Source organism: Amblyomma maculatum, chromosome 6 (assembly GCF_055883805.1).
Source record: "Amblyomma maculatum isolate TAMU_Amacu chromosome 6, ASM5588380v1, whole genome shotgun sequence".
In the NCBI taxonomy this organism is placed as follows: Eukaryota; Metazoa; Arthropoda; class Arachnida; order Ixodida; family Ixodidae; genus Amblyomma; species Amblyomma maculatum.
Genome location: NC_139349.1, coordinates 38,143,053 through 38,166,765, shown reverse-complemented (window position 1 = coordinate 38,166,765; position 23,713 = coordinate 38,143,053). Strand labels below are relative to the sequence as shown.

The 23,713-nt window shown below is 43.9% G+C and overlaps 1 pseudogene; it reads left to right on the top strand.

Moving 5' to 3' along the window:
• Positions 1-21,886, top strand: part of LOC146185566 (protein turtle-like) — a 152,043-nt pseudogene extending 130,157 nt beyond the window's left edge.
• The last annotated feature ends 1,827 nt before the right edge of the window (positions 21,887-23,713 follow it).

Here is a 23,713-nt window from a genome sequence, read left to right as displayed (position 1 = left end):
TGTGTGTGTGTGTGTGTGTGTGTGTGTGTGTGTGTGTGTGTGTGTGTGTGTGTGTGTGTGTGTGTGTGTGTGTGTGTGTGTGTGTGTGTGTGTGTGTGTGTGTGTGTGTGTGTGTGTGTGTGTGTGTGTGTGTGTGTGTGTGTGTGTGTGTGTGTGTGTGTGTGTGTGTGTGTGTGTGTGTGTGTGTGTGTGTGTGTGTGTGTGTGTGTGTGTGTGTGTGTGTGTGTGTGTGTGTGTGTGTGTGTGTGTGTGTGTGTGTGTGTGTGTGTGTGTGTGTGTGTGTGTGTGTGTGTGTGTGTGTGTGCGTGCGTGCGTGCGTGCGTGCGTGCGTGTGCGCGTGCTTGCGTACTTGCGTGCGTGCGTGCGTGCGTGCGTGCGTGCGAAAACGCGCTGGTTTCAGAGCCGCTTCAAAGCATCGTCTTTAGTTTCCGCCCAATTCTCGCTTAACTTTCTAAGGCCCGTACAACATAATTTTGTTTCGTTCGTGAGAGAGTTTCGCCGGGTAATCTAAGCTTACACGACAGAGTCTTTCATCGTTCGCCTGTGTCTCAATCGGCGCTGTCAGAATGTTGCAAACTGGGCGTACTCTTCTCGAGTGCACACTGAAGGAGAAATGTTCGACAAGAGAAGTGCATTTCCCAGCTCCGTGTTCACCTAACTAAAAAAAAAGCATATTTTAGTAGGCATGCGGTATTTGATAGTGAAGAGCTTGGACTAGCTTCCATTTCATGAAAGCTCTCCACCTCCTCTTGAGTAGATACTTTAGTTTTCTTTCTTTTTGTTTTAGGTGGACAAGGAGCAGATCAACCATAGCAGTTAACACTCTTGGGTGCATGTGTGCCATAATATCATCAAGTAGTCTGCAACAAAACGAGGATCAAACACTGAAGGCCGCACACAGCACTTGGTCTTTCAAATTTAATCGGAAAGATTGCATGCACAATCTTTTATACTCTCTGGGAGCGTAGTTTCTTTTATTAATTTGTTAGGATGAACGAATCCTGAGAACTAGCCTTCCAGTATCATGTGTTTGAAGGTAAAGGAGTCTAGTAAGTGCAGATAATCATTATCTGCTTGCTTCATTATTAACATTAATATTGAAGTCACCTGTTATTATCACCGGACAGTTGTTACTATTATCTAGGGACGTTAACACGCTTTCCATCTCGTCGGAAAATATCGACAAACTAGAACTTGGTGGCCTATAGAATACTCCAATTGTTACACTTGAATGTAATTTAACAAAAAAAGTGCTCAATAGTAGAATTATTACCAAATAATTTTGTAATGATTTTAAATTCAAGGTCAGATTTTATCAGCAGTGCAACACCTTTTCCTCGAGAAGAGGTCTCCCTAGAGCTAGAAATGAAGGCATAACCCGGAACAGAAAAATGTTCATTTTTACGTAACCATGTTTCCGAAAGGGCAATGACTTCGAACTTAACTGTGTTGAGATAAAAATGCCGAAAACAAATCCCAGTTTTTGTGAACGCTGCGGATATTACAGTGAATAAGAAAAAATTATGATCTCTTGTTAAATTCATCATTTACTTGGCTTATCGAAAAGTTCATTGCGGTAGAGAATGGTACCAAAACATTAAATGTTCGCTTAGTTTACCTTAGCCAGGCCTTCCTCGCATGTTATGAGGAGCACCTTAGACTTCTCGGCCTTCCTCGTCAATATCTTGCCCTGCGATACCCAGGCGAATTGCCAGTTCTTCTCACGTTTTGTCTTGATTGCTTTGCCAAGCAAGAGTTTTTATTCTGGGCGCAGATGCTCATTTATATAAACTGAATTATCCGTCTCGAATTCCAAGATAGTAGTAGTCAGCCTCTCTTTTTTTTTTTAGCTTTGAGAATAATGCGATCACAAACTTCTATTGACATGAATCGCACGACTATGTTTGCCTGGTTTTTCTCTTTAATCGGCACTCGGTGTATGACATCAATGTCTTCAGTTTGAAGTTCTTCCTCAAGGGTTTCTGCTATCTTTAGCATCGTAGTGCGCAGCGATTCTTTTGGCCCTAGTGGAACCCTTTTATTTCACGATTGTTTCTTCGACTGTACTGGTTCAGATCTGTTAGCTCTTTCCTCACTTCTTTTCGTTCTTTGCGCAGTTCTTGGGCCTCCTCTTTGCATTCCGCCTGCTCTTTCTTGATTGTATTTATTTCCTGGAAGACACTCTGTACATCATCCTTTAACTTTTTGAAAGCAGCATTCATACAATCCATGGATTGTTTCACTTTTTGTATCTCAGAAAACGAAGTTTTATGATCAAAGTGCAACAGTTTTGATATCAGCTCTGATGCAAGCAGTCACTTTTTCTAGTCGCGTAGTCATTTCGACCAGAACTTTTTCGGCACGCGCATCACCAAGGGCATATAACAGATTCGTTCCCTCATCCATTTTGCAGAGACAGATGCAGGGTAATCCAGGAGCTGTATACCAAAAAAACGAAGCAACTAAACGTTGCACGTACCTGCGAAACCGAAGTAAAGTTTTGTTAGGTCTTGAGCGCTGTTCCCAGCTGCCTGGATCACCCTGAACTGGTAAGCTAAGTTGATTAAAAAAGTGGTCGCTATACGAGCGCTATACACTGGAAACAAGCTTTATGGCGTGATTGGAAAGCAATCAGTTAGTTTGGAAATATCAGTAAATGATAAAGGCGATTCCTTTCGATCCGCGCATTGTAGTAATCCACCAGGCTTAAGGTACTCTTCCGCAGAATTCACAATTCAAGAAATGACAGTGAAAGTGATAAGGTTGCACCGTGAAAATCGGTCCTATTGAACCTCTGCATAGCTTCTAGTTGCCACCATCATAACAAGAGCTCCGTTATACAGTTGTGTAGAACCAGTGCACGTTCCGTTCCATACTGCTTATTCATGACATTCATAAACGTCTTTACGCGCTGAACATGAGTGTAATCGATAGCCCTGCTTCAATGTCAACCCTGTATTCTTCAATTCAATAATATTCCTGTCGATATTAATGACAATATTATACATTAATGAGGAATTGTTTCCCCAGTGACACATTGTCATCAAACTCGCAGGCACTCATAGCTACATGGACGGGACTGTTACTAACGCGATTTTGCGAAGTGACTAACGACATTGTTTAAGAAACGACCTACCTTCATTCTTGTTGTAAATCACGGTGACCACAAATTAAACAACGACTATTCAGGTATAGCATATGCGGCGAGCTTCTTCTAGTAACAATCAGAGCAGTGTTCGGAGAAACATTTGGGCTATGGAAGCTCGAAGGGAAGCTCTGAGTGGCCTCTAACATTATCCATGGCATGGGAGAACGATATTTATATTTGAGTGGTTTCGGACCGCTCACTACTAACGAGTGCTGGTAACACCAGTATTTAAAAGTCAATCCTTACAATCCTAAATAACAATCTGGAGCTCCGCTACAGCCCTTTCAAGTTTTGAAACAAAATGTTGGAGTAATAGCCTCCTTTTGCTCAGTTTTAATTATCACCACTAGAGCGCACCTTTACCGAGGCACGACAACGGGCTCTGAAACTACAATAGGAAGGTGCTAACTAAGCAACCTGAATCTTTTCTGGACCCAAGCAGAGTGTTAATGACATTCCGCATTGTTATCGGTACTTTAAGCGCCTTATCGTCGAGGTTTCCGACCCTATTTAGATTTAGTGCGGCGACAGCGATGACCACTTTCTTGGCCGATACTTGTGGCATCCGATTGGGGGCTATTGGCACCATCGACTTCTTTTCTGTTTAAGGGCGCAAGCTTCTCAGTAACCTTTTTCCCTTAGAAGCCTTCTGCCGTCTTCCTGCCTGTCGGATACCTAGGACGTCTACTTTCTGTTTTAACCACAGAACATACGCCGGCAAAAAATGAAGTATATGACAAACCGAAATTTCCCGGTTCCTAGGCATGTTGATGTCGGAAGGGACCGTTTACGCCGAAAATTAAAACTTTCCGCAAGTTTTCTTTTCAGACATTCAGGCAATATTGCTTCATTGCTTCCTTTCCTTTTTCAGAAAGCGCTGTGAGCAATGCTTATCTAAAGGCACCGGCAGCAGACTATGAGACGTTTGTGTCATTAGTCAGTAGCAAATTTACCGGATCATGCGTGAAACGATTGTTCTGATCTGCGTTGCAAAAAACTCGGATTCGGCCAGGCCCATGGACGAAAAGAGTTGTTTTGTCACGAAGAGCTGTCTGGGGCTACGGGGCAAATAGGTCCCATCACATATTCGGTTTAAACAAACAAAAAAGTGTGTTAAAAGAGCCGCCATGACGGCTTATTCTTCAGGCTGCTAGTCATACTGCGAAGCATTTTCGCTACATTTGCCTTTTCCCAAGAGCACTGATGCCCTAAGAGAAAGAAAACGAAAGCTGAAAACATTTGTGCAGACACTCGTGAAAACGACCTTTTCAGCACGAGATATATAACTTGTTTCTTGAGGTTATGACTAAGCTTCGCTTGCAGAAGAATTTCTTATAAGCTACATGTCCTCTCCCTGATGTTGAACTTCTCGCCCTGTATAAGAAGTTGGATGAGGAACCTGAAGAAGGTCATTGAAGTGTGAGCAACCTAATGAACATCAGAGATGTGGATATAGGATTGCAGCTCGCCGGATTTGTACAGCTTTTTATAAGGTGCGCAACATAATGCTTATCAGCATTCAGCGCAGTGGCCACCTTGATTTGCAATTTAGAGGCGACCCAAACGTTAACGTCTACATCGTTGACCACATCGTTGACCAAAACGAGGTGTAGTGTGCGTTATATACGGTTCAATGTGATCTGACTCCGCAAAGAAAGTTGTAGGAACTCTTTGATGAGATGTAACACTCCGCTCCCAGGTCCTCCGGAGCCCGTGAAAAACTGCAGCCAAGTGAATGGTACCGAGGACTCGGTATCGTTCGAGTGCTCCGAGGGCTTCTGGGACGGCGGTGTAACGCCGGTGACATTCGTGGCGGAGTTGCGCGAAGCGGACACGGACAGGCTGGTAGCCAATGCCTCGTCTTCTGGGCCGGCGTTCAGTTTCAGCGGCCTGGAAGGTGGCGCCACATTCCGCGTCTTACTCTACTCTGCCAATCCCAAGGGTCACCAGTCGCCCGTCCACTTCGTCGTCAGCACACTGAGGCCTGCTCAGACTCTCACAAGTAGGTTCCTCCTGTTCACCATTGAGTCAATAGTGCTGGAAATCTTTTTTTAATAATACATGCATATGGCACGATCGACGAAGTTGCGACGTGTTTTTATCAGAGTTTAGAGTGCATTCTACGTCCAAACGCCCTTGCACCGCATGAGATGGTTTTTCGCATCGGCTACTCCTGCACTTTGATCAGGAGGTATTTGTGCACTATCACGTTATAGCGCGAAAAAAAAAAACACACAGAGACAGGGTAACGACACATAACACAAACGCTGTTGGTACTCTGTCTTTGTGTGGTTGTTCTCGTTTTGCGTTACAATTTACACTACACAATATGCACTAACTCGTCCAGAAAGAAGTTTTAACATAAGGAATTTACTAGAGCATGCAGTCTAAATTGTGAGCTCTTTGCAACTTTTTTTTCTCGTCCAGTTGGCGGGCCTCAATATGCGCAGGCATACTTAAGAGAGAACTTAACATTAGTTTTATACACCCATTCTTGTCTAGGCAAAATAAAAATTAAAACCTTCTACGTAAAGCTCTCAAGACTTTCCTAGCTCTCGCAACAACAGAATAAACATCTTTATTGCCACCTCAACACCTACTCATAATAAGCAGCCAAGTATTTTACCTCTTAAACTTAATTTTAAGTTACGATATTTGAATTGTAAGTACCCGCATGTAAACTCTTCATGGTAGTAAATACATTAAACTCGTACGACAATTTTTCATCCTTCCAGGTCTCCTTCAAAACATGCACGCCATCCGCGCCACTTATTTTCTTGTAAAGTACGCATTCGTCGGCGAATGAACGCATTCGAGTTAGGGTGTTGTCCCTTATACCATTTTTATGTAGTAAGACGAACAGCGGACGTAACCCCACTTCCTAAGGCACATCAGATGTAACGATCGCGACTCACGATTAGGTATCATTAGCAATGACAAACTGTTTTCGTAACGCAAGGTACGAGTCATAATATTTTAAGTATTGTTAATTACTTTGATTCTCAATATACGTAACAAACGATCAGCAGTATATGAAGCGGAATGATTCAGCCAATTCTCTTGTCAAATTGAAGACGGAGTGTTCTCTAATACCTCATAATTGTGTTTTTGTAGATTCCGTTGGGACGTAAAGCTGCACCCAATTCTCGCGCCAAGATGTGAATAGCAGTGTGTCAGTGTGTACGGATACTCGAAGTGCTTTCCTAAAGACAGAAAATTAAGCGCTAAAAGTTCCACAAAATTTCTTAAGTGCTACGTGCATTGCAATGATCACGTGAGGTACATAGAACAATTGCGCATTGATATGGCTGACATCCATCCGCGAACTGGCACTTGAGTGTAGTTAGTTTATTTGTTCTTTCTCTTCTTGGCAAGCAAAAAGAAACTCGCCGGCTTTGTGAAAAGCAGGTGATGTTGATTTCGTTTGCTTTCAAAATTTTCATGGCCCTGTTTTCGCACGTGCTCAATATCCTTCCATTTGGCTCCTTAGGCCCAAAACCCCGACAACAAAGGAGTCGCCGTAGATAGTTTTCTGCGCAGAAAACACTGTTTTCAAATACGTCAAAATATAAAGTAGCAGAGAACAGAAAAGAAAAATCTTGAATCATCTTCCTCTTCCGCCGAAATTTATTCATTCTTCAACGGTCGTAGGATTGTCCTCCATTCGTCCCTTGGCTTTTATCTTATTTTTCGGAGAGGCCTCAGGGAAAGAGAAACTTTTGAGCATTTCAATTATCGCGTATCTTTGATGTTTATAAATACTAGGTTAGAAGAAGCTGGGAAGCAAATATAAATATCATAGGATAAAGAACATATAGAAAGGCTGCTTTATTTATACTGCTTTTTTAGGCACGCGAGAGCCTTGTGGAGGAGCAAGAACACCGTGAGTCAATAGAAAATGCCACCACTCTCTCGACGGTATCCTGAAGAAACTACAACGGCAACCAAAATGGGAGAATGACAGGAAAACAGAGAGTAAGAAGGAAAGAGGCTGTCGCTAGACCTGCATAAAAGTGGGCAGCATTATGCGCGGCCATAGAAACCGCACCGAAGCCTGCACGCTACAATGATGGCCCCACGAGACGCGTGGGCACTCTCGGGAAAACAGGCAGTTATAGCGAGATGTTGCTGCCGCTGCACCAAGGCCGCCGCCAACGCCACTGCGGCGATTTTCAGCGGCGCTCACATTAGAAAATGCACTTCGCCTTCTCTCATTCTCTTACTCTCCTGCTTTCATCCCTCCCAATCTCCCTTTTCGCCAACGACTCCGGGATTTTTTTTTTTCCTTTCAAGGCGGCGAAGGATGCGGAAAGGGCAGGAGACAGTGGGCGCAAAGGGAAGAATGAGGCGGAGAGGAGGACGATAAGATGACACCCTTAAAGACAAGGCGAGTGGGAAAAGTGGGCGCAAGTCATTTTCATGCGTCATAGGAGCAGTATAATTTTACTACTTCGACGGAGCGGCGCGGCCTTGTATGGACGGCTGTAGCCCGAACAGATGTAGCATGTGTGCCTTGTGCGCCTTGTGGCCGACTTTTCTGCCACACCGCTGCGCGCTTGAAACCGGAGATAGCTTAAACATCCCGTTTTTTCCAGCCGCTCTCCGCATTTGGCACGCCGATCGTCTCTCACCACGCTCTCAGCCGTTGTCATTGGCGCCGCCGGCAGCGTCGATGTCTCTAAACGCTTCTTCGCCCCGCAGGGAGCATCTGTTATAGCAGATATCTGCATGTACTGTGAGACACCGCGGACCCTGAGCACCAACGCTTAGCCGTGCGTGGCGACGCCGTGCCTGGGGAAAAAGGTATCTTGGTGGTTTACCGGATGCCAGTGTTGGGATCCCCATTAAGAGCCCTCGCAGATAACAACACCCACGTTGGCCCACGGGAAACCGGTAGTCGCGTTTTCCTATCCTCCCCTCCATCTTTCGCTTTCCTATATTTTATCGTACAAGTGTCCTGTCTTCTCTCTTCATGGATTCTTCCTTCCAGGCGGCGAGGGTTAACCTTGAGTGGAGTAACTATCCTGACTTGCCTCATGTTAGGTTATAGATGAGGTGTGAAGAAGGGGTGGGCAGGGCTTTTTTGTGAGCCCCGGTCCCGTCCTCTTGTTGGACTCCATGCTAGGTGGCTGGCACTATAAACGAAAAAACAAAATTCATAGCTTCTTCCTTTTCCGCAGCTGATCGCCCTCCCGCCCTCCCGCCAAAAGTGGGCGCATCGATATGACAAACAAATTCTTTTCCAAAAACGTAAACAGCTTCCCACGTTTCCATGTTCCACCCTGAACACCCAGAGTAAACTTCCCAAAAGGTCTAGCCCTTCATTGTGACGAAGACTCTCTTAGATTCCATAGGCCAGAGTTTAAAAATCACAAAACTAACAAATGGTGACCTGTTCTTAGATGTGCTGTGAAATGTGTGAAAAACTAGCAGCCGTTACATCGTTTGGAGACACCCCTACCATAGTAAGCCCACACCGGTCACTGAACACAGTTCGTGGGGTAATTTCAGAGAACGGCCTCAAGTATCTGACTAAGGAGACGCTGCCTTAAGGACTGAAGCATCGAAATGTTACCAGTGTTTATCGTACCAAATTCAGGTGAGACACAATCAGATGATACTAAGTACACCGACTTTTGCATTGAGCACCCTTCCCAACTGAGTCATGTAGGCTACACAAAACTCCAACTCAGAAATTACATTCCAAAGCCACACAGCTGCTACAATTGTTAGAGCTATGGCCGAAGCTCCCAGAGCTGCACCAACATCGCACAGCACACAAAGAGGCATCCGTGTGATGGGCGATCTCAGCGCACGTTAAAGATACCCAAGTGGTCGTAATTGTTTCATAACCTTCCCCTACCACCTCAACTTTCTCGCTTTCCATTTGCACTCCCACCTTCCTCTTTTACGGCGCGGTTCATGTGTCCACAAAAAGTGTGTGACAGATACTGCCCCCTTTCTTCCTTGTAAACCAGATATTATTGTAACGCTGGCTATATAACTTCACAGAGTGGTCTTAAAACAAACCTTTCGGCTACATACTTTTCACGTAGAATTTTATCTATTTACCACAAAGGTGCGCGAGTAGTACTTTCTTTTACCCATACCCATCCCATATCCACACCAATCTATGATTTGATACCGCAGAAAATACCAGACTTAGCCATAAACCGTATTCAATGCCATTTTTTTTGTTTCCATTATCATTCGCTAATTGGGGGAATATTTGCACAAAAGACTATTTCCAATGACAATTGAAAATTGAGCGACAGTATTGTAGCTGATGAGGTTAAAGCAGCAGCTTCTTTCGAAAAAAGTAACACTGATTTTTATTTTGATGTGCCACCCATCGATGTAGGTCCCACAGAGAATTAATGCGGGCGGCCCCATTTCGAATCTTTGAGCTCTTTCCCACAAAGAGCCGACACTTACGTCGGATCTGCCCTCAAATATCCGACAAGGGACACTTGTGGTGTGGATGCAGGAATGTGCTCTGCATTAGGCCGAGCAACACCACTATGGGAGCCGTGTCGAAGGAACAAGGGCAAGCCCAAATAGGGCTTGTCCACTTGTTCCCCACCTCGGGTCAATGCAGGTATTACGATGGTGACCCTAGGGGCTTGCCTACATCGAACCCACTGGGCCCCACATTCTGTGCTACCTGTGCACTGTGTTAACTCGGCTTGCCTTCCCTAGCGAGTGGAAATCTGCGCAAGCGAATAGAGGCGCAAAGTGTGTGGACGAATTGAGCTCTAAAGGCTATGAACCTATGACAGAAAAGAATAACAATACCATCGTATCACAATAACACAACCATACCGAAAGGGAGCATGGGAACTGCTATAAAGGTCTAGAAAATGCAAGGTAAACGTTGTGAGCTATGAATCGCAGAATCTAATAGTTCCTTTCATAGCCCAGGAAGAAAGTATCAAATTTTTATCTCTATCTACACTCTTAATCTGGTTCCACATACGTTCCGCTTATAAGTGGAACTTTTAAAAAAGTTCCACTTATCAAGCGGAACTTTTTTTAGCATTCCACTTATAACTGGAACCGATGTGGAACGAGATTAAGAGTGTAACATCCCTGGACCGCGTCATCCTTGTATAGTGTTCATTTATATACAACCTGCGGGAGCATATACAAAAATTCTACTTGACATTATCACCTGCCACTATCTGCCTGCCGAGAATGAAAGATACCTCGTGCCTAAATGCGGGCCATACTGATATGTAATAGGGATAAAATTAAGACTCCAATGAAAGCAAAGATGCTGTTACAAGAGCCTTATTTGTGCTGAGCACTGCGGAATCTGTCTCACAGTACGTTTCCAGCTTTCAAGCCGAAAAGTGTTGAAGGCCTTAGGAAGGCAGCAATCTGTACCAAACATTGAGTTATCCCTCTGAAGCGATTATCACTAGCAGCTTACCGGTATCACTCAAGAAAAAGTATATAACAGTTGCATCTTACCTGTACTCACCTATGGGACTAAAACGTCGAGCCTAGCGGAAAGAGTTCTACTTATGTTGAGGACAATGCAGAGAGCTATGGAAAGGAAATTGTTGCTGTAACGTTAAGAGATAAGAAGCGTGCAGAGTGGGTCAGAAAAACATATCTTGTTAACGACACTCTAGTAGAAATCAAGAAGGAGAAATAGGCACAGGCAAGGCATGTAGTGCGAAGAGCGGATAATCGATGGTCGAAAAGGGTAAAATATTGGATACCAATGGAAGGAGCGCGAGTCCTGTGCCGTTCTTTCTTGATTGTGTATGCTTTCCTGTGCGCTATCACCTTTCATCAAGGGAAGGAGAGCGTTGCAGGGCCGGCCGAAAGTCAGGTAGACAGGCGAGGTCAAGTTGGCAGGGGTCAAGTGGAGGCAGCTAGCCCAGGACCAGATTAATTGGAGGAATATGGGGGTAGGCCATCGCCTTGTAGTGGGTATAGTCCGACAGATGATGACGATGGCTAATATTTTCTTAAATACCTCAATTACAGGAACCTCATTGCCACGTTTCGCTTTATTTTGACCATTTTCGAATTCATTATATGGCATTTTGAATGTAGAGTGTTTGAAATTCCGCGCGAGGTCTTCCGGTTATGACGTCATAGCCCCATCAACCAACCAATCAGGATTTTTACGCCCTAATATTTCCGACACACGATGCCAACTACTGCTACTTCTACTATGTCGACGGCTTTTCGGCCGAAGATGCTGTATACACTTCGCGTAGTAATAGTTTGACACATCTCTCATAGGCTGAACTCTACGTACATAACACATTCCATTTATGCTACTTGCATTGCGCACTTCCCTGTAAAGCGGATGCTTTTTTTTTTTTTTTGGGCGGGGGGGGGGGGGGGGGGGGACTTTTGACAACCTAAAAATACAGAAGCTACGATAGAGTATGCTATACTATAGCGTGGTGTGGTCTCTGAGTGGTATGGTATGGTATGGTTTGTTATACGGCGTATGATGTGATATGGTCATATATATGTGGAATGGTATGGTATCTATGGTGCGGTATGGTAAAGTACGATAAGAGGCGCCTTTGTACAGATCCTATATTATATGATATGTGATGGTACAGTATGGAATGGCATGCCATGGCATGGTATGGTATGTGGTCTCGTATGGTATGGTATGACATGCATGCATGCATATATATGATAACACGGGGTCCCTACACGGCACTAACGAGATTACATTTTCTGTTACCTTTTATGGTAATTGGTGATGTAATGATTGCCCTTCTAGTCTAGTAAATAAGTAATGTAATGAATTACTTTATGGTAGTAATTTTGCAGCAAAAGTAGCTAATACTTTTCGAAATTAATTTTACTGAAGTACAGCGTTGCTCTTTGTGCAGGCACAACAACATGAGCCCGGCTGGGCGTCTCTAAAGCAGGAACGAAGCGCGGGAGGCTTGAGACAGCGTAGAGAATCAGCAAGAGACAGAAATGAGTAGAACTAAGCTGCCGAAGGGCCGCCGAAGGGCCGCCGAAGGGCCGCCGAAGGGCCGCCGAAGGGCCAGATAGCGTTAAACGGAGTTCAGAGCTAGTCAGGAGCACTCGGTGGCATTTCCTAGGTTGCTGCGGCTAAGGGGCAGTGTGGTGCTCGGTTACGATCGCCCCTTGGGACGAACGGGGGTGAAAGAACGGGACAATTAAAAATACAAATGGCGTGAACACTACCCAGCGGAAGCTGCCGATGTCGGTTCCTGAGACCACAAAAGCGATAAAATAACGCGCTTCAGCGGCTCCAAACGTTGGAGACAGCTCCGGCCGCAAAGGCGCTAAGCTCGCCGTTCATTTGTGTCGTGAGCATACAGAAAGGAATGAGCGTTTTACCACGTTTCTGATTCCGTTGCTTTGTTGTCCCTGTCTTATCTTTCTGATGGCTTGTGCTGTACGCAAGAGGAGAAGCTAGTAGTTGTATGAAACGGAATTTCTAGGACGACGAAAGAATACGGGGGTCGGGGCATCTGGAGAGTTAATTTCAGTTTTGTTCAAGCAGTTTGCTTAGTTTTTTATGCAGGAAAACTGGAAAGCAGTTCGAGAGTAATTGCGCTACATTTCGGAAGTAACTGTAATGTAATGTCATTACGGTTTGGTGGTCAGTAATTTGTAAATAAATATAATTGTTTTGCACTATTTTGCAAAAAGTAATTGGTAATCTAAATTAATTACTTTTCAAATGTAATTTTTCCCATTTATCAATGTGGTCTGATGTTGCAGCATGGTATATGACCTGGTGCACTATGGTATGGTATGGTATGGTATGGTATGGTATGGTATGGTATGGTATGGTATGGTATGGTATGGTATGGTATGGTATGGTATGGTATGGTATGGTACGGTATGGTATGGTATGGTATGGTATGGTGCGAAATTGTATGGTACGGGTGTGGTATGATACGACATGGTTTATGGGATTTAATGTATCAAAGCGACATCTACCGCCGTTTGGGCTCCTGCAATTTCCACTGTATGGGGTTTCTAATGTAAATGCACATCGCACACTACACTGAAGGTTACCATTCGCCCCTCGCCTGCACTGGGTCAGCAGTAGAACAGACTGACCACTCAGTAACCGTCGCAGGATGGAGCTGAAAAGAAAATATTCCATGTTTGCATCTCAGTAGTCGCAAAGACGTTTGGTTTATGCAGAGACGCGGTTAGCCTTACAGTGTTGGGGCCAGTGGTGGCGGTAAGAATGTTTATTAAAAAAGAGTGTTGCATGAGGTTGCTGTGGGGTCAGGCTTACTGCACTTCCCCTTACAAACACAAGATGGAGGCACTCCCTGTTTTTTATCAATTTCATGTTTCACTGCAATGAATGGGAAATCAAACGAAAAAAAAAAAAGAGCGTAAATGAGCCTATTCCAGGGTCAACGACGACTTTGACGAAGTATGGGCAAGCACCAAGCCCGTTGTATTGTAATATCATGAAATTTCTCGTACATGAAGTCTGAAAACCGGCGCTACCAGGTTAGCGCAATCCCACTAGCTGCACTCGATCGTCGACACAAGAGAGCAGAGGTGCCTGGAAAGCATTGTTCGCCGACAAAAAATGCTTAACGGTCGCGAAGCTGATTTCGAAACACGGCGTAGAATCTGATGCGCCATGTGTTTGCATGGGAGTAGCCACGAGTAGTTTTGGAGCGCTCATGCTACAACCCAACGTGTGTGCCATCTGGTACAGAACATCGTGTACTAAAAACAGATGTTGGCACACTAAAGTACGCTTAAGAAACGCCAATCACCCCAGTCTGGGCTGTGATTTAACATTGGCAAAGCATTGGCGTCATCCGCGACACCACGCTCCTGCATTATGTAACCTTGTAAACTTAAATTAACCTTGCAGTGGCAGTTTTGTGACACACACACAGACTGCCATAAAGGCACTATCTGTCGGAAACACAATGGGGGCATCTACCTGAGTCGTCCTACGCTATTTAAGGCACAGCGTTGTGACCTCCATGTCAACGGTCGAATTTCAACTCGCAGAAACAATGCTTTTTGCCTTCGAAACCTCATTTTTGTTAATAAGTTGGGGGCTTATTACAAAAATGAATACACTGACACGCAAACAAAGCACACTGAGAGAAAAATCCACAAATAGCTGGGGGTGTTTTCAGAATTCTGAATCAAGTCGAATACAGACATTTAAAATCTCAGCTTCGTGAATCGTGACATGCATTTTTTCGCCTTGTTTCTTTCGCAGCTGGAGGCCGAGGCCTAATGAACGCATGGCCCATAATCGGGGCACTGCTGGGACTCATCGCGGCACTGCTGACTGCGGCTGTGATGACTGTCGTCTACGTAAAGTGCAACTATCTGCAGCGAAAAAGAGGTGTGCTTAAGTATTTTCAGCGTCCTCATTATTGGTAATGGACATAATTAACTGTAAAGAGCTGATGCATAAAGTATATTTCTTTTTAAAGTTGCCATTTGCAAATTATGAAGCTCAGATGTATCTGCAGGAAGCTTTTTTGTTATGTCAAAGCTCAAGCAAAGTCTCTTGTGGCCCTTTGAGGAATTGTGACTAAATAATAATTAAAGGCATTCTAGTGGAAATTAAGAAGAAGAAATGGGCATGGGCAGGACATGTAGTGCGAAGAGAGGATAACCGATATTCGCTTAGGGTAACAAACTGGAGGGAAGGAAAGCGTAGCAGGGGGCGGCAGAAAGTTAGGTGGGCGGATGAGGTTAAGAGGTTCGCAGGGGTTAAGTGGATGCAGCTAGCACAGAACCGGGTTAAGTGGAGAAATATGGGAGAGGCCTTCGCCCTGCAGTTGGTATAGTCAGGCTGATTATGATGATGATGATGATGATGATAATGATGATGATGATGAATTAAAGCTTGAGACTCAACAAAACCTGGCAAGTAAATGATTCCCTTTCGTATATCTCATGACCCCCTGTCAGAAATAGTAGTTCTACCCTTTATTTCCTTATTTAGGAAAACTCTTTTTTTTTAGTTAAGCAATTGCACAGTTATATGTACACTCTCCCTTATGCAGTACCCCAGGACAGAGCCTACCGTCGTTCGTACAAATGTTCTCCCGGGTGACCGGCAGTACCAGACGCGCATGTGCACTGTCAGTGTACCTCAGCGACACATTCTCCTATCGAATGTAGGGACCCTCTAATGTAGCTAGCGCTGCAATGCAGAACCCACAACGAGGACCCACCTCAGTAATACAGTCGTAAGTTCGTGTATATAACAGAGGAGCGGCTGTGCATATGCAAGCGTAGAGGATCACCTCGAATAATTCATAGGCCACATTGGGAGCTCTTTTAATAAAAGCGGAACGCGTAACTACTATAAAGCATCATGAAACTCCTCACGGGTTTCACAAATTACATTAATGGAACCGTTGCGTCAGTTGTACTGCAAGGTTTACATATTTTACCTTACTTAGAAAAGGCTGTATTCACAGAAACACAAATCAGGAGAGAGGATCGACGTCGACCGTAGTATAGTACAAGTCCGTTTTTTGTCTATCTACTGAATAAGGTAAGGATGTGCTTCACGTGATCTTACTGACAGAAACAGCACTACTTCCTTGTACGCTCACAAAACTTATCCTCGTTCTTTCTCTTTCTTTTTTTTCTTATTTATTTATCTTCGGTCTCTTTTTCTTTCCCGTATCATCCTCTTTTATCTCTGTGTCTCCTGTATGAAGTTATCAACACGCAGTTAAAGTTCAGGAAGCTGGGCATTGTATTTGTTGCTTTAGGTCTTTCTCACATTTTTGGCTCTTATTTGGCAGCCCCAGTTTGAGTCCTATACAGTCAAATCTAACACGTTTTTTTTTTTTTTTTTTTTTGCTTCCGTGCTTCCACAGACACTTACAGTGAGTCTGGAGATGAAAAGTAAGTTGCTGACGATATTTGTTATATATATATTTGACCTTTTCGGTTGTATCAATGTCACTCAGACTGCGACAGATAGATGAGATAAATGCTTGGAGAGGCAGAGAAGTCGGCCGGGAAGCTGAATATCTGACCTGCTAAGCATTGCTGAGAAAGGGAGAAAGGAGAAGAGAGAGAGTTCGTGATGGGCGAGGACGGAGTAAGAAGAGGTATGAAAATATATAGAGACACTGAAACCGCGTGCCGTATTTTCGCATGTTACTGCAACAGCGCCAAAAAGCTTCGTATTTCCAATAGTTGAGCTCCGAATTGCGATAATATTCCACTTGGCCAAGAAGGAAGAATTCGGAGAAAAAAAAAATGAAAAGGGGCTTTTTCTCATAGTAAATAGCTCTGCTGTGGTGTTGCGCCGGTGTTATGAGGCTCCGTTAGCCACAAGCTAAGCGTACTTTAATTCTCTCTCCAAACACCCAGTTCTTTCCCTGTCCAATTTGCCGCTTTCGAACCTACAGGCACAAGCGGGACGAGAATCGTATGTTCTTTCATTCAGTGTGGTGATATTGGTTTAACGGTTTGTCGATCAATACAAGAGGAATTCGAATCCATCAGTAAGCGAAACTACAGAAAGCGCACAGGAATATTTCTACTCCGCGATAGCGTAACAGCCTCTGCACACAACAGATAGCCTTACAGCGTAAGCAGCGTCGCTCGTGCGTGAATAATCCGAGGAGCCTTAAAAGGACTCAGAGAAATTCAGGCAAATATCCAAACGAAGCCAAAATTTGTGGGGACGCTCCTATTATATAGACAAACAAATATATAAATATAAATTTGCGAAATTAGGGCGCGTATCGAGGATCAATCCCGGGAACATTCGTTGCGAGACAAAGGTACGTACATATACACCTCCCTCGAAGGTGCTGGGCTTAGGCGTGTTAAAAGGGGACGTAGTAAGTACATAGTGGTCTTTAATTTAGTGGCGGGTCCTGAAAACATGCACTAATGTCAACTGTAATTAAGAGCATTATAATAAAGGCTTAGTATTAAGTACAAAACGGCGTTGCCATCGAAGCTGAATGCTGCTGAGAATAAAAAAGGAAGGAATGTGTGACGTGGCCAAACCAAGTCGTTGCATGAGACAGTCGCTAAACAGAGGGTAGCGAATGCAATGCAAGGCGATGCAAGGAGAAGGTCTATTTTAACGCTATTTTGTTCCACTCGTAACGGGAAGATTATTTAATCGTCTCCCAAAGAGAAACTACACGCAATGATACTATCACTTCATATATAAAGTAAAGGGAAAAGCTTTTTGTGGAAACCCGTAAAGGTAAAAGTGACATCGTTATTTGTACCTTTCGTAGGCTGCTGTGGTGTACTGATATGCAAGCACGTGGCATACTTTGAGCTTCGCTGTTACATTTAGGGTGAAGGAAAAAGAAAGGTGCGAAGACTATTGTATCGAATGCATTTAGAATGTATGTCTCAAATTTTTGTCTCAGTGCACTTTGGCAGTCAGATTCATTCTTTATGACACAAATAAACTTAGAGCTGTTGATTCATTGTCATCAGTAATTCATTTCTCCAGTGTAAGCAATAAAACTAATGACGAATAGATAATACTTCCAATCACGATATTGAATTAGGACTCGACGATAACAGTTACAGAATTTAATAATGAAATTGCACTGTATTTAGCATCATGCAATCGCTCACCGTATTAATCACAAAACTCACTGCCTGGTCAGAGTCGATGACTTCATCGAATGCGAATATGGCCAAAGTGTTCCTACGAATATGAAATATCTGATAAGTGAAAGAAAAAAAAAAGGAAAATCAATATATAGCAAAATTGTTCCCCTTGTTTATTTGTTTCAAAATTCGCATGGTAGTTGCAAACAGAAATTTAACTACAACTGCACAGTACTTTATACTTTACATAAAAATCTCGTATAAATTTTATACAGGGCTATGGGACTTGGCTTAGTGCTGATTGGTCGGCGGGGTATGTAACGTCATCATACACGTGACAAGGCCTTTTTGGGCTCTCTGGCAGGTTTTAATTCGCAACTGACAGGAGGGATGCCGACAGCGTATTGTGTCATCACCGAAGGATGGGATGATACAAAGCCCCGTGGCGTACCTGAGTTTTCAGGTGCGCTGACCGTTGGCACATTAGCGGGCCATGTCGCATTTCTAAGCGAGTTGGCGTGCACGGCGGCAGTTGGCAGTCGCGCTTGGTAATATGCACGCATGTATAGACAGCGTCATGTATCAGGTTGAAATGGAACAAAAATCAACGCCGAGTGTGTATACCGTAGAGGTAACACAACTAGAAGTCACTGGTCGGATTCGCAACCAACTGTCCGTGGTAAACATTTTAAACAAAAAAATGAAACTGAGCACATTGGGCGGCATTGTCAGAGGTATGCCGCAGCAAAGTCACATGCTAGAACGTTGGAGCACAATGCAAAACTTTAACTTACAAACAACATAAAGCCAATATTTTATGGATGCGCAAAATACTAATATTGTCTCTACAGCACTGGGAGCAAATGGATGGATGGACTAAACTTTAATGTCCAACAGATAAGGTGGTCTACTCACCCCCCGACACGCAGGTCAGGGGGCGGATGCCGCCGCCTCAGATGCAGGCTGGGAGGTCTTGGGTCCCAGCAGCCTCTTCAGCCAGTTGGGAGCAGAGCCTCGATCCAACATGCTTAAACAGCAGCACCAGCTCCACTCAAGAGACTAGAAAGGCCAAAGGAGTCTCTTGCATGTTGCCACTACGCTGATTCTAATGGTGTCAATTTGCACTCGAAAGGTTATCTAAGTGCCTCAATATTTTTCCCCTTGAAAGCCTTTAGCTGTCATACAACCTTGAGTAGGTACTTTTATTGCGGGCGAACGGCTATGATAGTGAATAGCTGTTACACAGTGTACAAAGAGTGTAACCACTACACATTATCGGGATGCTTCTGCGCACGCATGTTTTGAAAAGGGATTTCGGTTCATTTGCTCATTCTGTCCGGAAGTATGTACACACGAGTGTCACTGGGACAGGCTTTGAACAATCCTTTTTTATGGCTAGACCGCCACCTGTGTTGAAAGCCGCACCTGGACTGTACAGGAAACGTATATTTAGCAAGTTCTGTGTTTCAATCAGATGGGCATTACGTTGAGTTTCATAACAGCTGAAAAACAGTGCGTGTTTTTGTATGTTGTTTGATACCTTTTTTTTTACGCCGCTAGAAGGCAGCTAACAAGTTTTTGTTAGACATTTCCTAGCAAGGGTTACTTTATACTCATTTGTTTAACAATATACCGTGCATTACAGCTGGAAAAGAAAACTTCCATAGATGAACGTCTCAAAACGTGATTTCAAGTTGTCCACAAACTGCGTGATTCCTACTAGTGAATCTTCAATGAACTTACTTGCATATTTTATGCAACTTCTATGCAGATTTAACACCATTCTACAGAAAGACTCGGATGACTCGAAGGACAATGAGGAGACAGGACCGGACTTATTACCGGCGACACCGCTGTGCCTAGTAACCTACAAATGTGAGTGAATTACCTTATTACGTGAGAAACAGTGTCTTGTTTTATAAGAACAAAGAAGGCTTAACGATTGTGCAAACTAAACATAACCAGTCTTCGGCAGTCATTTGTTTTTCTTTTTTTAAACCACCACACATTAACTCACACATGTCGTTCTCTAAATATATTTCCTCATTGCATGGATTCTTTCCAGATTCGGTAAATTTTCGACAGCCATGTCGCTTCGTGATATGTAGCATTAACTTTTGAATTTGTTAAGTGCATTTTCTTGCATTTTGCTTAAGCTTCTTTGCGCTACGTTCTACTGTTGTTCCTTGAGACACATTTCTGGGTGAGTTTAGAACAAAGATGCGCATAATAAGAGCAATAAGCAATAACTGATCTTTTGCTTAAAAAGAAAAAAAGATGTTGCTTCTAAGATACTGCACCAAGCAAAATTTAACTTATACGTATTTGCTGATTTATTTCTGGTTGTGGTTTGAAATTGGAAAGAGACTAGCGTCAACAAATTGTTAAAAAGCAATGAAAATCATCACAACGTACCGGGACCAACTCGGTCCCTTTCGAAAAGGCACGCAGCAGGGAAACGACCGTACTAATCTTTCTTCGTCAAGTGACGAAGGCTATTCACATAGGCGTGGGTGCCACTCCTGAAAAACTAGAATTTTCTTTTCTTTTTGAAATTTTGAGTATGCTACGATTCACTTTCTCGCTATCAACACGCAGCCTTTTTTCTATCACGATCTGTTATCTAGTATCACAAAGTATTCGGCAAGGACAGCTCTTTTTAAGTTATTATCCGCACATCCATTTTGTATTACCTGATTCCCTATATATGCATTGTCTTTTGCCTATGTGAGGTACCAAAGAGGGCACATCAGGAAAAGAATCCCAAGAAAGAGAACTTCATTTAAAACGACCGCTTTAAGGCTCCAGTTCAATCTGAAATCTCAGCGTTGTCTCGTCGATTTGCGGCGTAGGGCTATGAAAATCATGACTGGTTCACGGGGTAAAGACGTCACAGCCATGTCACCACGCGCAGTGATTTCTAACACCTCAAAACGCCGACGGGAAACGTGACGCCACGTGTGAAAATAAAGTGAATGATGAAAACAAAACATTATACGTAATTCCAATAAACAGCGGAAATATATCTCAAATAATTTAAATGTACAGAAATATGTCACTTAAATAAACGTGCAAAGAATTAACGGTTTCAAGCGAATTCGAGACCGCAGCTGTTTTGTAACGAGCTGGACCTGCTGCTAACTGGGTCATGCATCGGCTGATTGTACGGCTTGGGAATGAGCGGGAATTAATATGCGTGTCTGGTAGTCATTTACGCGACATGATATTTAACTACGACTGTTTGCTAATATGTACGCGTCTTATTAAAAAGACGGCCACAGGCTGCCCTACGACAGAGCTTAAGTGCCTGCAGTATTTGAACCTCGGAAATTTGAACTCGAATATTTGAACTATAGGAAACGTAATATTTGAACGTCGGTGAGAAACGGCCGAACGTTAATTTACGCACATGCGGGAGCCATGCCGATGTGTTTTCGCAAAACGCGTGCGATTTCTTCTACGGCGCTCGTCCCAATGGGTAGCAATGTTGAACATGACAATGTAGCAATGTATTAGGTAGCAAAGTTGAACAATGTTGTTTAGCATTGGGTACATGGGTAGCAATGTGAGACCACATTCTGTCGCTTCGTCGTTCACTTGTTTCTCAGTCCCCGGGCTAAATAAAGCTACGCAGATAGCTGTTCATCTGCTGATTGTTGAATATGGCAGCGTCTTCATTTGGGACGGTAACATTTCCTTTAGTTTTTTTTTTTTTTTTAACCCTTGGCTGACGTTAGAGCCTTTTCCAGCAGATGTATGGCGAAATTCTAACGGGAATCACGTTTTCGTTCACTTCCTCTTTGCAGAAAGAAAAACAAATCCGCTGCAAATGTTTAATAACTTGCTCACATCATGATTGATCATTCTTTCCGAGTGTTTTTTTTTTTTTTTTTTAGAACTTAACAAAGAATTTTGCGCGTACGAGTTCCAAATCTTTCTCTCCAATGTTCTCTTTCTTCTTCGTTTGCAGCGTACGGGTGAGATCAAGATCAAAAAACTTCCTTCACAAAAGCGCCCCCAACTCCTCCTCTGTGGACGTACAAAGATGGGCACACTGAGCTTTCACTGGAAGCCACAACACACGAAAGGTGGATATTCAGGCTTGGATTCAGAAATTTTTCCATTCATCTTGTTTTTCTTACCGACCTGAATGCCTACCACGCCTAGCAGTGGAGACAGACGCCGTGAAGTTAAAGTATTCCTGTCTTTGCTTTATTTTTTCTTCTTGCCAGCAGTCCATTTTTCTCCTCTTCGTTGTACATTTTATGGCCTTTCAGGTTCAGTTTACCTCTCATTTCCCCTTAAATGTGTTTTCAAAGGTGCATTTGTTTTCAAATGAGTTGTGAACTGCCACTTCACTTAATTTCAACACCGAAGAACGCTTGAAAGTGTTACACGCTCTTATCGGTTCACCGTGTTTAAATGAATTTGATAACACCACAAGAGACATTGTCGAAAGCTCCCGATAAATTTCGACAGCTTGAGGCACTTTAAGGTAGACTAAGGTTCCACAGGTGACGGGATATGGAACGGCCACTGCTGGGACAGAGCAGTGTCGCATCCGATCGGACAGCAGGACGTGATGAGAAAAGCATTGTGCACGACGACAGACGCACGCGTGATCCGTAGCTCCGTTCTGATTCACGGTATGCTCCCTTAACAAAGTCTTTATTTACTCGCGGCGCAGTCCTGGTGTACATTCAATAGACGACCACTCCAGGACCTTTTCTCTCCTTATAGTTACTAATAACCCTGACGCAGACGCGCAATTTGTGGTTTGAGTGTTGCATGCCGTTTTAGACGATCGAAACTGAGTCTCCACAGGGCAAGGGCAGTCGTGTCTCGCGCTGCATTACGCTCCAAGGTGACGCAAATCGTTTTAAACATTGCTGCAGGTTGCCATTGAGTGCTGACGTTTCGCCGCCACTCCCTGAGTTGCCTTGGCGGGTGATGCTCGCGCCACTTGAATGGAGGAACAACGTCGTGCAGAAGCTCGGCAAAGGATGCGGTGTGTGAAAGAGCGACCAGGGCTGAAACCAGAAACAGGCGCAAGAGGAAGAAGGGCCACTACGCTCACATAAGACTTCTCAGCGGGAGAAAAGGTTAGGACAAACGTAAAGTACGTGTGAACCTCGTGCTGTGGGTGTGCGAGCTCCTTCATCCGCGAAAGACTGCAAGGTTGTCGCACAAGCGCAACAGAAAGTGCTCATCATCTGCCTTACTGAAAATGTGTAATTGCCACATATTTTTTCTCAACTACTTGGTAATTAAAAATTTACTGCAAATAATGTGTGCGGTGCATTTCTGTTTCTCTTGGCCCGCTACGCCGCCGTTATGGCTTTGACCTGCGGCAGCCTACGACAGCGAACGGTAGCGTCTGTTTATAATTGCTTAGACACTCAGTATGGCCCCAAAATAGGCTAGACACCTAAATGAGACCACCGTCCGCCTCTCTGTTTGGTCCCGGCTACACAGCCGTGAGAGATAGCCCATGACATCGGGTCTGCTGGCTGCTATTAGGATAGTTTCAAACGTAAAGCGAGAGAGTGCTTTTAAAGGTTTGTCGCATTCCGTCAAGCGAGTCGCTTCGACCGCTAACAACGATTTTCCTTCTGCAGTGGGATGGCTACTTCCTTCCCTGTCGGTTTTGCGTCGCCCTCCCGAGCAGAGTTCCGTATTCAAAAAGTGTCACCAGCGGGTTTGCTTTGTTCTGAAATGCGCACAATGCTAGTTTTAAAAGGCCATGGAAACTAATTTTAGTGAGTTTCCTTGTTTTCGCTCAGATCGTAGGTCAAGCGGTGCCAAGCGGCTCCGTAACCATATAGTAAACTGGATGCGCTTCGTTGTGAGCTAGAAGATTATGAATGAATGTATAGTTCTGGAACATTAAAAGAAAAATTTTTGCTTCCATATCTGAGTGTTAATACAAAACGCATTAAAACATCCCATGAGACTCTACACGTTATATGTCATGAAGATCCAGCCAGGAAAATC